Source organism: Kryptolebias marmoratus, linkage group LG9 (assembly GCF_001649575.2).
Source record: "Kryptolebias marmoratus isolate JLee-2015 linkage group LG9, ASM164957v2, whole genome shotgun sequence".
Lineage (NCBI taxonomy): Eukaryota > Metazoa > Chordata > Actinopteri > Cyprinodontiformes > Rivulidae > Kryptolebias > Kryptolebias marmoratus.
Window position 1 is genome coordinate 9524924 of NC_051438.1, and position 16766 is coordinate 9541689.

At 41.4% G+C, this 16766-nt stretch overlaps 1 protein-coding gene across 2 annotated transcripts in view; it reads right to left on the reverse strand.

Annotated features, from left to right (window-relative positions):
* The window catches only part of tenm1 (teneurin transmembrane protein 1), a 265666-nt gene that overhangs the window by 42807 nt on the left and 206093 nt on the right, over positions 1-16766 (reverse strand). The gene's annotated exons all lie outside the window — the stretch shown is intronic.

Below are 16766 nucleotides of genomic sequence, written 5' to 3' on the forward strand. Positions count from 1 at the left end.
AAAGGGATTAGAACAATGCAACGGGAGGAAGAAGTTATTTGTCACATTAGATGTGAGCAGGGTGCCGCAGTGAACTTTTGACATTTGACGCTTGTGCAAATGTGCATTATAAATAGGCATCGGCTCTTCAAACACGCACAAGGACGTGTGCATGTGTGCATATGTTTACCCTTTCCTGGCACGGCCCATATGGACACAAGCCCGGCCCGTGTATGTTGCTACAAGAAGCACACACTTGAACTCTCCTTGCAGAGGAGCTCTGCGGCGTGCGGCGAGCAAAGACGGAGGTAAAGAAGTAAATCCAGGTATTAAAGGTCAGGGTAGGCTATGAATCATCTGTTATGGATGAGAAGTGACCTCCATTCCCAGCTCATCTCCATGCAGGGAACAGATCTTCGACTCATCTCCTCGGCAGCAATATTCGGCAGCTCAACCCTCACCTCTCACACCGCCGATTCCCCTTGATTGCTCTCACTTAGCATCTGTGACAATAAGCCGTATTTTAGTATTCCTGCCGTCTATCTCGAGCTCAATCATTTCATTTACAAACACATTTTGTTTATGGCTTATCATTAAGTTATGTCACATTTATGCGGAGGTCTTTTCATCTCCAGCATGCCTCAGAGGACTTTATGGGAGACAAAACCTAAAAATCAATCAGTGTAAATAGAGTGCAGCCCCAAACTAAAACAATAAAATGCTACGGGGAGGCTTGATGGAGGGTTAAAAACAGATTTATATATAAATCCATTAGCAGCCTAATTGTGCAATTATTTATCTGTTCAGTCTTGTTCCTGAATTAATTTGATGATTTGCCCAAATGGAGGTATGGAGCATTATTAGCATATAAAGTTGTTTTAAGAACAAATATTTAAAAAATATCATGCAGGTAAACTTTGTCATGTGGCACATCCGTCAGAGTTATTTTGAGGTCAACTAAAAAATGAAACGTCACGTTTTAGCTTGGTTTCCCCCCTTTGACCCATGAGGAACAGACTACATGCTTCATCGTGTTTAACCATCAGCTGCTAACTTTGTCTGTGCGCTGTGTCCTATGGGACAAGGTGGTGTAAAGGAATTCTGTTGAGTTTTTTTTGCTGAAAGTTGGTGTCTGTGACAAGGTGAATCTGAACTAAAACTACAGGAACAATAAAATAAGTTCAATGAACCCTACTTCCCCTCAAAGGGAACAACTGAGACGAGACCAGGAGGATATTATGTGAGGATTTATCTGTCTAAAGGCTCCCCATTACAAGATTTTTTTTTTTAAGTTGGGTTATATAAAGTTGCAATAAGTAATCAATATCTTACCTGCAGGAGATCACCCAGATCAGTATCATTTTGGCGAGGGACTGGTTCAAAAACACATTTCAGTTGTCCTAAAAAAAACTACAATTTAAAAAACTTCATAGCTATTCGTGGAAACACTGTTTTATAAATCTTTCCTCCACTGTCACTTTTAAATTAGAGGGATGTTTATTCTTTGTACTCTGGTTTCCTCCCACAGACCTAAAACATGAATGTTAGGTTAATTGGTAACTCTAAAACTGTCCTTAGGTGTGATTGAGAGCATGAATGGTTGTTTGTCTCAGGTAAAGAAAATGGATGGATGGATGGATGGATGGATGGATGGATGGATGGATGGATGGATGGAATGTTTGTTAGTGATGTGAAAATTCACCATGCGTGTACAATGGGATTAGTAGAGAAGTTGTGTACTGATAACGTTTTGGTAGATGCATCAGATTATTACATCTTTGTCTTGATAAAAATCCATTAAATATTAAGTAAAAAGTCTGTTTGCAGGTCAGTTTCTCCAAACATCCAACTTACAAATACCATAAAATCTCAAAAAGCATAGCGACATTCATGTATAAAAAAATGTATCTCCAGTGGATTCTTGCTTTAGTGAACAGCTCTTCTTCTGGTGCAGTTCCTCCTTTTTAGCTGTGCTGTTGCTTCATGAGCAACACCTACTGTTCATGAGGAGAACTGCAGCAGCGCTGGTAAAAATCAGCAACAAACACTGGAAGTGTGCTTCACCCTGATCGTGCGAATAAACTAATATTCCAATTAAAAAGGTTATGTTTTATTATTTGTAATACAGTAAATGTATTTTGCCGCTCGCTGCTGAGTTACTGAACGAGTGTTACACACGTCTGCTGCCTGGTGGGTTTGACCTCATTTCTTTGTATTGTTTGTTAATAGTAAGTCAGGATTTATGAAAGTGTAATAAAACAAGACCTGTTTGTGAGCTGTTATTTTCTATCAGTCAGTAAAAGATTAGTCTGAATAAACGACATGGAGTCACTCCTTTGGTTTGTTGTGTTAAATGGAATCTCAGTCAAGTGTGGTATCAACATTTGCGAAAATAAATCACGCTCAACTCGAAGAGCCCACAGTAACTTTGATAACACATATTGCTTTATTTGTTTATTCTGGATGTTAGTGGTACTGAACTGTTTGTCCAACAGAGGGGGAGTCATTCTTCTGTAGGGGAACAACTCCCCCTGACGATCCACCAAATGATGCCATCGACTTCCTGAACCAAAGATGGGAGCAAAGATATGACAAGTTCCTAAGTCTAAATGCTTTACTTTAAAATAAAATTACACATCTTTGTAATCTAAGTCCTTTATAGCTAATTTGTCCATGAGGAATACATTTTTATGTAACTCACACATTTAAACTGAATTATGGCTTTTAGTGTCTTCTTTAAGCATCATATCAAACAGTGACGTGTTTATTAAAAGGGTTTATCTTCTGTCTGTGAAAGCTGTGTCTTCAGAATGAAGGTCCACGGTCTAATAGGTTAGATCCCAGTAAATATATATATTTTTATGCAGAGTCTTGTTGATATGACCCTGCAGGAACACACAGCGATAAAAATGAACAATGGAGAGACACGATCAGTATGCAGAACACCAGATAGTCCTCTCTCATTAAGTTATTTTTAATATTTTCCCCTGATAGTTCCCTGTGTCTTCCTCTTTTTGAACTGTGTAAAAAAAAAAACTGTCAGTGTCTACTCGTTGAACCGAGTCCCTCCCTGTCTTTTATATGAACTCCGTCTCTCGTTCGACACGTGAACCCTGCCATAAACCCGAGGCCCGAGTGGAGCGCGCCGTCACCGCGACCAGACCCACAAACGTCCTCGCGCTTGGCGAACCCCGCAGCGACCCCCAGGGAGTCATAAATTGTGCCGGTGAAGTGGCGCGGCGGACGGGAGGTGGGCTGGGGGAGGGCCGGGGTCAGTGTGTTTCCTCCAGAGGCCAGGAGGTGAACTGCAGAGCGCTCCCTCCTGGCCCCTTCATCATCCCTCTGACACAGACAGATTACACCGCCCACGCAGCATCGCCCTCCCCTCAAACAGCACCTTTCCTCTTCTCTGCGAGCTCCCGCTCTCCTCTGCTGCTCTCTATCATTCCTCACTTGATCTTCTTCTGCTCCCCCCCACCCGTGCCCTCTTCGCCTCTCCTTGTCTTTCTTCGCGTCCTTTGCTTTCTGTTTTGTTGCCGCGCTCTCCCGTATCTCGCCAGTTGTAATCAAATCACTGACCTTCAACTCTGCAGTAATGTCCGGCTCCATTTTATTCTGTACTTTTTTTTTTTTCTTTTCAAACTCATCTTCAATTCCTCTTGGCCTTACTATTTCCCCTCTTGTCACTGGGTATTATGCAGGAAGTGCATCTCATCCCACAGCACAGTCTGAGCCTACTTAAACCTCAAATTTGGCACTTTTTCCCCCCTCGGCTAAATAGCATTTGCTGTATTCTTCCTACTTTTCTTTCACTTTCCCATCCATTACTGCTCCAGCCACTTCTACACTGAACCTGTCCCTGATCTTAGAGCTCATAAATCCTGCACAAGGACATGACGAGGCAGACAGGACTCTCTCTCAGTGCTGATTTCTCTTCTCTCCCTCTCTCTCTCTCTCTTTCTCCCCCTTCCTGTCCATGAATATCACTCTTTCTCCTCGTCCACTTCGGTTCCATTGACTTCTCTCCTAAATTCCCTTTTATCCCATCCTCCTCCTCCTCTTTATTGTTTGTTCTTTTATGTCATCCCCAGGTTCAACATCTCTTCTGTTTGCACAAGAAAGCTCTAAATCGCTGCCATTTTATTTTTAACAATAAAACCCTGGACCAGACCGTCTAATTCATCATCGCGAAATCACAACAATGCACGAAGATCACCATTATTGCTTTGTGTGAGGATTTACACCAGTTTATATGTTGCTTAAGAGTATTTCTCAATGTTTATTGAAAAGGCGGTAGATTAGTCCAACATTCTCCTTGTCAGGGGATAAAGCTGAATGTTGCATTAAGGGAATTTACAGCCCAGCTCCGTATCCAAAGGATACTCAGAAGACATCAAGAGATTTACCGTTTCCTCCCCGGGTTAACTCTGCCACTAAGATCTTCATGTTTAGGCAAGATGGGCCGGAGGAGGAGGAGTGATTGAGATAAATCTCAGCTTCAGAGGGAGACAGACATTTGGCGTGATTTGGGGGGCTGGATTTTTATCACCAAAAGTGAATTAGACTGAGGTGCATTGACCTTGGTGGAGGGGGGGCCGAGGAGAGAAGCACGATACAGTTATTCTATTCACATTCCGATCAGATTTAAAGAAGGAAGTGCAGCCAGGAAAAAAAAAAAGACATGCCAAAAGATTTGGGAAAGAGATAAAAGGTGGAGATAAGACAAAGAGGCATGATGAGAAACCACCTAAATTCACCCATCTCTCTCAGTCCAAAGCTCTCTTTGTACTGCGTCCCTGTCAAAAGAATATCAGCCGCAACGACCCCTCTGTGGCATCACAATCCAATCCAATCTGATTAATGCCTCGCAGAGGGCCCTCGGAGAGCGCCTTGTTGTGATGATTACAGATATTTACAGCGAAAGAGCCACCAGGGACGCTCCTAAGCAGAGAGCGAGGGAGAAATGAGGAAAGGTGTAAGGTAAGAAATAGGACGAGGTGAGAACGACTAATTATAACATAAGCAGCGGATCTGTGTCTCGTTTAGCACCAACAGCTGACAGATCTATCGGCATGTGGTGTTGCTGTGAGCACCGACTGCTAACACCTGAACCTTAAGATGGCAGGAAGTCAGCCTTCTGGTATTGTTCCAGTTCCCCCGTCTCGGCACTGTCACCCCTTTAAAACATGACAGCAAAACTGTCAAATGAGCCAAAGACGCAAAGAGCGACAAAAACTGCATCGGTGGAATTTTGTCAGGCAGGGAAAAAACAACCATCTACTGTAAATAGGTCTTCTGACAAAAAGAATAAAAAGGGAATAATTGAAGGCCTAAAGCTTCTTGAAACGAATACATATCACCCACTGCTTGTCTTCCCAGAGTTTCAGACTAAGATAGTCTTGTGTGGAAAACTGATGGAGTTGTAACTGTTTTGGTCAAACCTAAAAAAACAACAATATGCTTTATCACAAATTGTCACAATCAGCATATATGTGTTGTGAATGAGTGCCATCTACCACCACATCAAAATCTATTTTGATATCTGTAAAGCTAACTGAGTCATAGCCTTTTATGTACTGGCTAATAACAATTAGCTGTGACAGCCATCTTGAATCAGTTTGACTCCAAATGTTAATCATTTATAGGTGTACATCCAATAATTACATTCTGAAGGTTTCCTCAAAATCCATTTAGTGGTTGTTGAGATATTCTGCAGATATTCAACAGGTGATGCAACAGTTTGAAGCAAAGATCTTTCACATTAAGTAGCACTTTGAGTATGTGCTGTGAATGACTCTCAGCTACAACCACACCACATTTCAGCTCATTATCTGTAAAACTGGCTGAATTATAGTCTTTTTTGTGTTACGAGCTAGGTTTGTGCTTAGGTCAGTTGGCTAGAGTGGCCATCTTGAACTGGGTTGACTCCAAAATCAGTTGTAGAAGTTTCTCTGATGACTAATTTCTGAAAGTTTCATTAAAACCCATCCAGTTGTTCCTGAGATATTTTGCTAAACATGCAGGATTGACTCCATTTAGTTAATGGTATCTTTTTGTTAGCACTTGAAATATGTGTTGTGGATCAGCCTCAGCTATTACCGTAGCAAAGATTAGCTTACTCTCTGTAAAACTTCCACATTTATAGCCATTTTTGTGACTTAGCTGGCTGTAGATGTCATTTTGAATTGGGTTGACTCCAAAAACTATTCAGTTTTAGATGTACAGTCAATAATTAGATTTTCTGCAAGTCGCCTTCCACTGCTTCGTGGGATATTTCGCTAATGCTACATTCAAATAAAAACACACACACACACAGACAAAAACGCTATTGCCTTCAGCAGCGGGCGATAATAAAAAAGAACCTAACGAATGTGTTTATAGAGGTGAGAGAAGCTTCATTTCTTTCTGGAACATGTTCAAACAGATCAAAGTCTCTCTCTCTCTCTCTCACACACACACACACACACACACAAACAAGTCACTCAGTTTGGTCTCCCATATCCCCAGGCCCAGTGGGCGTTAATGACACAGACTGACGTATTATTACAGCGTCTAAATGATGCGAGCTGTTGCTGATTATGGCCGATGGCGTTCCTCCACTAAGTAACTGTATGTGAGTGACAGGTGAATGTAGACAGATGGACTGGTTCACCTGCATGGCTGACCCCAGAGAGGCACTCAGGCCGTATATAAACTCAAACACATTATTCGAGGAAAGCCTGCGAGCTCCACAAACTGCTCCGGCCCAATTGGAAGTGAGTAACGCACCGTCTCAGTCTTTAGCTGCTCGCGCGGTTTACCGTTCGCTTTCATCATTTCTCCCCCTCGGAGTGCTCGGCGCATGAGAATGCGAATCGGTGCGAAGGCGCGCGGGCACGGGCACGGTGGCGCGCGCGCACGCGCGCATACCCACGAGTCTGTCGGTGGGCGTGTGCAGCCGTGCGTGCAGCGACAAAAAAAGCTTGGCGAAAAGATAAAGCCTGGCAGTTAATCACATTGTGCACATATGCAAATATACAGCGGGGGTAAATTAGAGTGTCTGCAGATGAGAAATTCGCACTCCCACACACATTCGCGCACAAGTTTGGTGAGGTCGCCCGTGAGCATCGAGGGGGGAGCAAACCCGCTCACTCAGTCTCAGCTCTGTGAAACAACACCAGCACAGATTCTGTTCCTGTCACACCTGCACTAAAGCGTTAAACAATGCTGACTTATTTGTATTTTGGTTGCGCTGCAATCGATCACACGCTGATTGTGCACGCTGTGCTCCGTGATCCGTAGCGTGCACTTTGAACTTTCACTCAAGCACGGGTCCACTCCGGTTATTTCTATTCTTCCTAATCCAGGGGTCTGCAATGTCTGGCTCTGGGGCCACATGTGGCTCTTTGGTTTCTCTGCAGTGGGCCTCTGCATCTTTGACTAAAAATAAAAAAAGCTTGTCCTGAACTATAACAAAGGGTGCCGCGTTTGAAAGAGTTTAGTCTAGTAGTTATTCAGATATATTGATGTACAATACTGAAATGCAGGTACACAGTCAATGTAAACAAAGCACTTGGCTGAACCTGCTAAAAACCATGTGGAAGCTCGAGTCATTGACCTACATCAGGCTGGCTGTAAACAAATGTGGCCAAAATCGAAGGAGCATAAAATCTCGGAGAAGACTTTTGAGGATCTTTTAAATTATTCTATAATAATTTACATTAAAATACCATTTCAACCTAAACTACCTTTTTATCTGCAGACATTACTCACCAAATCTGAGTGTAAATACGTAACAAAACAAAGAAATTATCGGGCTTCTCAAACGCAAACTGCTCTTCCATGGACATTCCCATTGTTAACCTATTTTCAGGCACTTCGGCTGTTTCCATAGGTAAAAAAAAAAACGTGGTTGTCGGTATTTGGTCGCAAATTTTGCTTACTCATTCTTTATTTTAAGCGTCGATATGAGAAAAGCACTGCTCGGTTTTTGTTTCTTGCTCTATGAATCTTTTTTTGTCTGGCTTTCAAGACTTTGCAACGAGTAGCTTTAAGACGAGGAAGAATCCGATAAATCAATAGTTTGTTTGATCACTTCATTAACGGAACTTCCAGCCAATCGGCGTGGCCTTTTTCTGATATCCACTAGAAAATTACAGCAAGTTCCCGAGGGGGATTAAAAAACAAAACAAAACAAAACAAACCCCCACAAAGTTCAGTTTTTATAAACATATTTCTCCGTTACGAGCCACTGGAACAAGACGTTCTGCAAAAACATGGCGTGAAATTAAAAGTAAAGGCTTGTCTTTAATAAAAACTTTAGAAAATGTGAAAATAAACTCAGAAATAAATGAGCGTGTCGGTTAATAGAGAAAATTAAATGAGTCACAGGTAAATATCCAACAAACTGTCCTAATTTATACATTTACTCAAATAATTTAATTATTAATAATAATAATTACATTAATATTTCAGTGTAGGGTATTTATTAATTTTCCACAATTATACCAAGGACTCACATAGGCCTCCAATATTCTGTAAATTTTATCAAAAGGGTTGTAATTAAAATGGTATTTCTTTCTTTATGCGAGTTTGGTCTTTTTCTTTGTCCTAAAATGTAAAAACACTGATAAATACTGAAAGTTTAATCTTATTTTATGGTATATAAAGCTAAATAAGACTTGCATCATTCCAACTTTTATCGTTATTTTAAATCACCAACTAGGTCATGCGGCTCTGGATAAATTATATTTTGTGAGAAAACGAGCAGAATTAGCTGTTTTTGACCACAAAGGTTACCTACCTCAGTCCAAATCCAACACTTATCATCAACAAACACATAAAACAGCACAAGTTTTTTTATTTTTTTCCTGTACAAGAAAGGCAAACGTGTAAGCACAAATAATTCATGCGTCTTGCAAATAATTATTCATTTAAGCCCCACAGAACAGACAGTGCATGAGTAATTAGGCCTGAATCAGACACTGTGGCTCATCTAATTACCAACCACTATAAGTTTGTTAACATATTAACCCCCATTAATTAATTATTGATAGATGTTTTTTGTGATGCTATAGCTCCTTTCTGCATGTGTATGGCGAGGCGAGCAGAGTAGGGGAGGGTTTTTTTTTTTTTGCAAGTGTTGCATGATAATTTCTGTGCGAATAAACATTTTTTTTTCCCCCCCACAAAAAATATGCAATTTGGCAGTAATTGCCTTGTTTGATAGCAAAGAGAGATCCAAAGCAATCAGAGAGGCGGCAGACAAACTCAATTATAAAAGCAAGTGAAAAGCTTTGGACTGGAAAGCTGTGTGAAAGGCTGAGGGGTTTGGATCACTGCAGAGCTGCTGCAGATTATGTTGCACTGTTTAGAACATCAAACAAATGCAAGGAGGTCTATCAAAAGAGGCTTTTCTTTCTTTCTTTCTTTTTTTTTTATAACAGAACATCATCACAGCACAGCAACAAACTGCTGAGGTGCTGCAACTGCAAAAAAAAAAAAAAGGAGGAAATGAGATCAGATGGGAGGAAAAATTAGAATGGAGGAAAATAACAACTAGGATTTACAAACATGTGCAGCTTGCAGGTTCCCTATTTACAAGGACATCATAATAAGGCTGCAGGAGTGCGGTGGATTTGATGGGCAAGGGGCGATAGTGTTTGCGCTTGTGTCTATGTTTCTGTGTGTGTGCAACTGTCTATGGATCTCATGAACCATTGGATGGATTTTAATGAAACTCAGAAAGTAACAACTGGCTAACTCATTAACTTTTAGTCAACCCAATTCAAGATGGACGCTAATCAGTCTTAGCCAACACAAGAATGTCTAAAAACTCAGCCAATTTGACAGCTATTGAGTGGAAACTTGGTGTGACAGTAGCTGAGCATTATCCTCAACATGTACTCCGAGTGTTATCCCGTCTCACAGCTCACAGTATCACTCGGGATTGTGCATAAAATCATCGCCAAGGTTTGACCAAAATGGCTACACAGCAAGTCTGTCACTCCTCAGCACAAAATAGTTTGAGTTTAAAAAGTCCCTTTATGTTATTTTAGATTTTGCCTCTATGTTTTTCAAAATAAAAGCGCCCGACGATAATTGGGTCCGGGCATCAACAGTTACTGGCTCCGTTTTCTGATCCCCAGACCAGCAGTTGATCCCACTCTCCTGGCGAGGACGCCGCCGCTCCATTGAACTCCGCCTGCCCCCATCATTCCCCTTATTCATCTTTCTGCCAGCGCGTTGGAGAAATTAAAGCAGAAACAACCTGCATGGGCACAAGCTGACGATCTCTCTGCTCATCACACGTTCCTCCACCTCTGAGACCGAGACAAATCCCTCCATCTGTACGTGTGTGTGTGTGCTGGGCATTCACCTCTTGTAAATGTGATTTATTCCTCCACCGTAGCAAAGCTCCACTCCTCCTGTCAGTCTGCCAGCGGCTCCCAGCGGAGGCTGACAGGCCAGCTGCCAGCGGTGGCCATCCCAACCAGTTAAAGGAACACGCGTGTCACATTTACCATGATCACACTGAAGTTGTCAACCTGACATACCTTTAACAAGGCGCCCATAACTAACTGTCTGTCCCTTCATAGCGAGAAGCAGAGTAGGTCTGGGGACCTGCAAGCTGTCAATCAAAACACAAGCGTGTGCCTGACTCGCACAAGTGTTGCACCTTTGACGCACGCGCTCAGCCTCTGGCCCCGAGCCTGCATTTCTTATTGACTCTGGGCTTCATTACACACACTGTGAGCTTTAGTAATCTCTCCGAAGCCACTCTACACACTCCGACTACAAACAAGGTAGCTGTCAGTCTGTATAGTATTCCAGCTAACGCATTACTTCAATTGGCTCCACTTTCCATGGTCCTCAGCACATTATGGCTGTTTTACCTCAAAGTATCTCCCAGCCTCGCTTCGACCCATGACTTTGCATGGGTCATGGGCATGTCTTTTTGGCGCGCAGCACAACGATCTATCTGGCCCCGCCGTCAGCTGCGGAAAAGACATTAAAACGCAAGGAGGTCATCCGAGGACAACAATCACATTAAAAACTTTTGAAGACACAAGGTTAAATTATCAAACGACTCATCCAGAAGGACAGCGGAATGAACATGAATGATAAGTTAAAAAAAGCTCATTTTAGGCTGGTTTTGCTGCAGTGTTGTAGCCTGTTTCATCGAACCCGTTTATTCCCACCTTATTCCCAAGCCCATACACTTGTAGGATTTATTAAAGGTTTGTCTTCACTTTATTAGCCATGTTCTCCCTATGTATGCAAAACCACCAAAACGACGCATCTTATCTTAATTGGTAACTCTAAACTTTGTTTTGTTTGTCTCCTACTGTATGTGTCCCTGTAATGTAGTAGTGACCTGTCCAGGGTGGACTCCACCTTTCCCACAAAGACTGCTGGAGATAGGCACCAGCTCCTCGTGGCTCTGCACGGGAAAGGCCAGTAAAGATGGATGCTGCTTAACGAGTTTGAAAATGAGGAACTCTAATGGGTCAGTTTGGGTGTAACTGTGTTGTCAACTATATATGTATACAAATCTCAGTTTGCTTACATATCCAGCTGTGGGTGTTGCCTTTGCAACTGTGACCTGTTCTATCTTAGGGTCTTTTTTCAAACTAAAGAGGTTCCAGTGATGGAAGTTTTCCACTCCCAGAGAGCCAGCTGAGGTCCACGTCATTACATCACACAACATTTTGTAGTAAATTAGGCGAGAGTTAAAGTAAGAGTAGTTTGGGATTTTTCAACATGGAACTCATAACATTTTTCATTGGTTGCTGGTTTCCATGAGCTCCTGACAAAAGCCCTTCTTTGCTTTGACTTGGTCTTTCAGCGCTAAAGCCAGAACTTCCAGCAGTGGAAGCAGAAACAGATGGAGCTAAGTGAGCTCTGGAGCTGGTTTTAGGTAGAGAGACCCAGTTTTCTTCAGCTCCTATTTTTGAATTGCAATATGTCTCAGATATTTTTGCAAATAGGCAAATATCTTGTATTTGTAGAAAAAAAAGCTCCAATTTGTCCCAACATACCTCAACCAACAAGTAAAACTACAACAATAAGTGAATTTTACCCCCATAGCAAAATTCCAATGCTCTAAAGCAGGAGTGGGCAACAATTTTCTTATTCCTGAGGGCCTTTTTGACTTAGTTAATAGAATCAAAGGGCCACAAACTGGACTGAAACGAGAGTGCAAGCATCTATCACACAACATCACAACATCTGCAATGATACACAAGGATTGGCTCACTCTTTTGCATGACATTTGTTGCTTTCTTGTAGATTGTTGAACATGTTATGTCAGAAAACTCTTTCAGGATTTTTCTTTCTTTCAGTGATGACAAGTTTTGCATAGCTGTCAAGTTTAGCTGAAATAAAACAATGCTGTTAGCATAGTACACATGCTAACTGTGAACTGACAATAGTTTTTAGACAACATTTAGACTAGTTTTGTGTTCTTTAGGTTCATTTTAGACAATAATGTTTGTCTGTGCAGCCACTAACCTCTGAAACCAATTTCAAGTTATTTTCTTTTTGTTTGCTCTACAGCCCGTGGGACAAATTATAACAAATGGAGCGTAAGTACAGAAAAAGGGTGCAAGATGGGAAGATTTTACATAATTAATCTATAACTATGATCTTAATGACTGAAACTCACATTTTTTCAGTTTTTACAAATCTGTGATTATTGCTAAACAATTAAAAGCATTTGCCGCTCAAACGTATATAAAAAAAAAAAAAAAAAAAGGAAAAGCAAGAAAAAACGGTTGCGAAGACAGAACTGAAGTGAGACAATTTATTCATCTAATAGGAGTGACAGCGAGGCCTCCCGCTGGACTGGACTCCGTTATTTTACACTCGCGCTTCAGATGGTGGCCACCTGAGACCCGGAGAGGCGAAGGAGCCGCCTCGACGCTTTTCCGCTCGCTGGTGTCCTCGCAGCCCTCTCTGATGGGGTTCCCCGCCATGCCTCCCCCCTCCCCCGCGGCGAGCGGGATATGTGGCGCCTGGACCCATCCTCCCAGCGCCAGTCACTCCGCTCTCCCACTGATTACATTTCGGCGATTAGGGGCTCCAACTTTCGGCGCGCGCTCTGCATCGCGAGAAAAATGGCCTCACTCCTGAGGAAGGAGGCGATAATGGCGGTCACTCGGTGGGAGGCACAGAGGGGCTTCTAATGTCTGGTGTGTTGAAAACTATCGTAGTGTTCAAGAAACCCCGGTTTGCACCTTTAGAGTGGGAATCTGCTTTGTGCAGAAACACTCTCTTATGTCCAATTCAGTCTTGACTGATTCTTTCTTTTTTTTTTGGTCAAAACAGAAAGAATTCCTGTAATATTTTACTACATTTACAAATTAAACACCTAGCAGTCCTTGTAGGGATGCATATGAGCCAGAGTTTCAAACTACGATCATTATATTGAGACGTATTGGGAGTTTTAACCGTTCTGGTCAAATCTCGAAAATAACGTTATGCGTCTCAATAAGCACAGCAAGATCCGGAATATGCATTGTGAATGACTCCCAGCTACTGCCACATGAAGTTTTAGCTACATATCTGCAAGATTGACTGAGTTAAAGCATTTTTGCAATGCTAAGATTACTTAATCGTAGTGGCCACCTTGAATTGAGTTTTACTCTATAAGGTAATCGCCTGTAGACGGACATCCAATGTTTATTTTTGGAGAGTTTTATTAAAATCCGGTTAACGGTTCATGGGAAATTTCGCTAACAGACAGTCATAGTTGACTCCAACGATTAGTGACGCAGTTTTAAAAAAGATCTCACGGAATCGGTTAGCGCTCAGAGCGTGTGTTGAGGATGACTGTCAGCTAGCGTCACAGCAAATCTTAGCTGAAGATCTGTGCAATTGGCTGGGTTGCAGCCATTTTTGTGTTTGAAGTGTTTGCTGAGCTGTGGCGGCCATTTTGAGCTGCGTGGACTCCAAACGAACATAGGCAGAAAACATTCACTCCCTGTCTTTTTGCTTTCCCCCAGCGGGTGGCAACAACAAAACATGGCAATTAGCAAACACCCGAGATGACTAAATACCAAGAAGGAACTGAAACATTAGGACACTCAAACATGCGTTATTGATTCTTCCGCGCGTGATATCAGATTATGGGATTAATACACTTCGCCTGTCAGAAAGTTGGAAGCAGCAGGTGGAAAAACGTGAGCATAAATAAGTCAAACCCAACCTGAGTTAATAAAACTGCTGAATCCTCACGGACCAGCAGCTATTTTCTAATTAGGTTCATAAATCAGCTCCATATCCAAACCTAGAACTCATTTATAAGATTCACTCGAGTCCTTAGCATCCAAATTATTTTCCTTTTTTTTTCTTTCCTTATTTATTACGAACAGATAACATAATTATAAGTAAGTGCTTCTGGAATTATTCATGTCTTTGTTCTGCAGAGGGCTACCACCCCAAAACTTTATTTAAACACAAGCGAACAACAACGTTCATCTGAAAATGAAGGCAACCGGTTTTGGACTTTAAAGCCAACAGTGCAAGTACGAGAAAGGAAGTGTTCAGGTGTTGGATTTGAACTTGGGCTGCTTTATAGATATCTTCAGCACTTAATTAAAAACGGGAACTTCAGTAGCGCCAGTAAAGCATCTCGTTTAGACTCCATCTCAACTAACAGCTTGAAGATGTTTTCCCCTAATTAAGCCTTTCATATTTAATCTGCTCAATCTATCTCCTTGACCAGCTTATGCGCCCCCAGGCTTTTAATTTTGCAGAAGACTGACAAATTCAAAGTTTACTTTTGCTCCAGGTATTGCCACTAATTAACCAGCCTCTTCATGGTGTCTGAAAGAAAAGTAAAAATCATAGAACATGGCAAACAGAACTGGTGAATATTACCAATAGTCTCCTTTCTGAACCTGTCCTGGCGACCAGTGACCAGTTTATTTAGGGTAAAATTATGCAGTGCTGTTGAATAAACCTGAAGAGGTCTGCTTCCAGCAAAGTTCCTCTAAAACCCAAGTTCTAAAGAAACATCGTCAACATTATTCTGTCAATAGTCTAAACCGACCTCGATATTTCCTATGTGGCTCATTGTAGAGACCATACATTTGTCAGTAGTTGTATAAGTAAGATTACAATCGGAATAGACCTGACGAACTGCTCCAAGTTTGGCATTTGTGGCCAAAACACAAAGTTTAATTCCAAACGGCTTCTTCTTCTGGCAGCTACGGGAAAGTTTTAAGTGTGACGACCGGCAGCACCTTCTTCTTCTTATCCTCATTGGTTGATTTCAGTTGACAACGATAAAGCCATAAACTAAAATGTTTCTGGAGGATTTTCATAGGGTGCCAACGGGTAATCTGGGACTTCCTTTTGGTAATAATCTAAAGATGCAAGAAAATGCCAACGTTTTGATGCATAAACTGCAGAAGTGTGAAGAGAACCGAGATCCAAAAAAATGGTAAAGACCTTCCCAGTGGCTCATTGGGGTCACCATGGTTACCACACATGTGTGTCAGTCACCCCCTGACGAGATTCCTAATAAGGCAAGCAGACAGATGTGCAGAGTAGACATGAAGCCTCAAACCGAGGGTCTGAAACCTGTGGGTTTGGAGCCACATGCAGCTCTTTAGACCCTCTGAAGTGGCTCCAAACCCGAGTCAGTTTCAGTTAGAAATTTATAAAGGGATGTGATAACTTTAGAGGTTTACTTGTCCAAAATCTGACAATATGTGCATTAATTTTCTGAAGCAAAAAATTTAAATTACAAGCAGGTTAGGCTGCCTGTGTGTTATTCTAAATGCAGTGTGTGCACAGCTCCCCAATATTTCAGTACCAGAACGACTTTCACTCGAACTGCTTTGAAATTCATCGGTCAGTTTTACTGTTTTGGTCGAAGTTTGTTAACCTGCTCTCTATTTTGTTTATGCAAATTTTTTGGACAGGCAATACAGTCGCTCTTCAAATCCACCGGAAATGTCACATTTTCTCCATCTTGTTCTAGGCAAACTGCTCTAAAAGGAGAGTTTTGCATGCCTTTTAGGTATCATAGACTTTTAAGGCCTTGAAATATGGAGTTGTAGAAACAGTTAGTTTCTTAAAAAGAATGTGGAGAAATTAAAATAAAGGCCAGCCTCCAATAAACAAAATGAGCAGTTTAACCACCGAATGGTTGTTTTGTCTTTCAAGACTTTGGGCTGCAACTCAGTGCTTCATTTTTTTTTTCTAAGCTTGATACTTATTTTGCTCTTTTTCACAAATATCAGAAGTCATTACTTTATAATCCTACACAAGAAAATGTCTATTTCTTACGTAGAATAATATAGTTTTTATTTTGTCTTTACACCTAAAATAAAAAAATTAAAAATTCCCAACACAACATAAACTGTAGATTTTTACCTTTAGTTTATAAACCAAAAATGATCAAGTTTTTTTTTTAAATTTTTATTAGGCCAAGTAGATTTTGTGGCTCCATACAAACATTTGTTAGAAAGAAAAAATGGATAAAATGGCTCTTTTAGAGATAAAGGTTGCAGGTCACCCTGTAAAAACAATAAATTGTATTGAAATAATTCTTGAACCACTTTAGTCAGCTGCTATTGTTTTTAAATGTGCTATGCAAATAAATTTGACATTGACATAAGCAGCAGAAGCGTCTGATTGGCACACATTTGTTCTTTTTATGTGTCTACAGCATTTTATGAAGGAGATATGACAAGTGAAAAGGACCCTTCACTTCCAGTTTTGCTACAATGGAAGTCAATGAGAGTTTGTGTGTGTGCGCACTCGGCACTCTCAGGGTGTGTGTGTGTGTGTGGGGG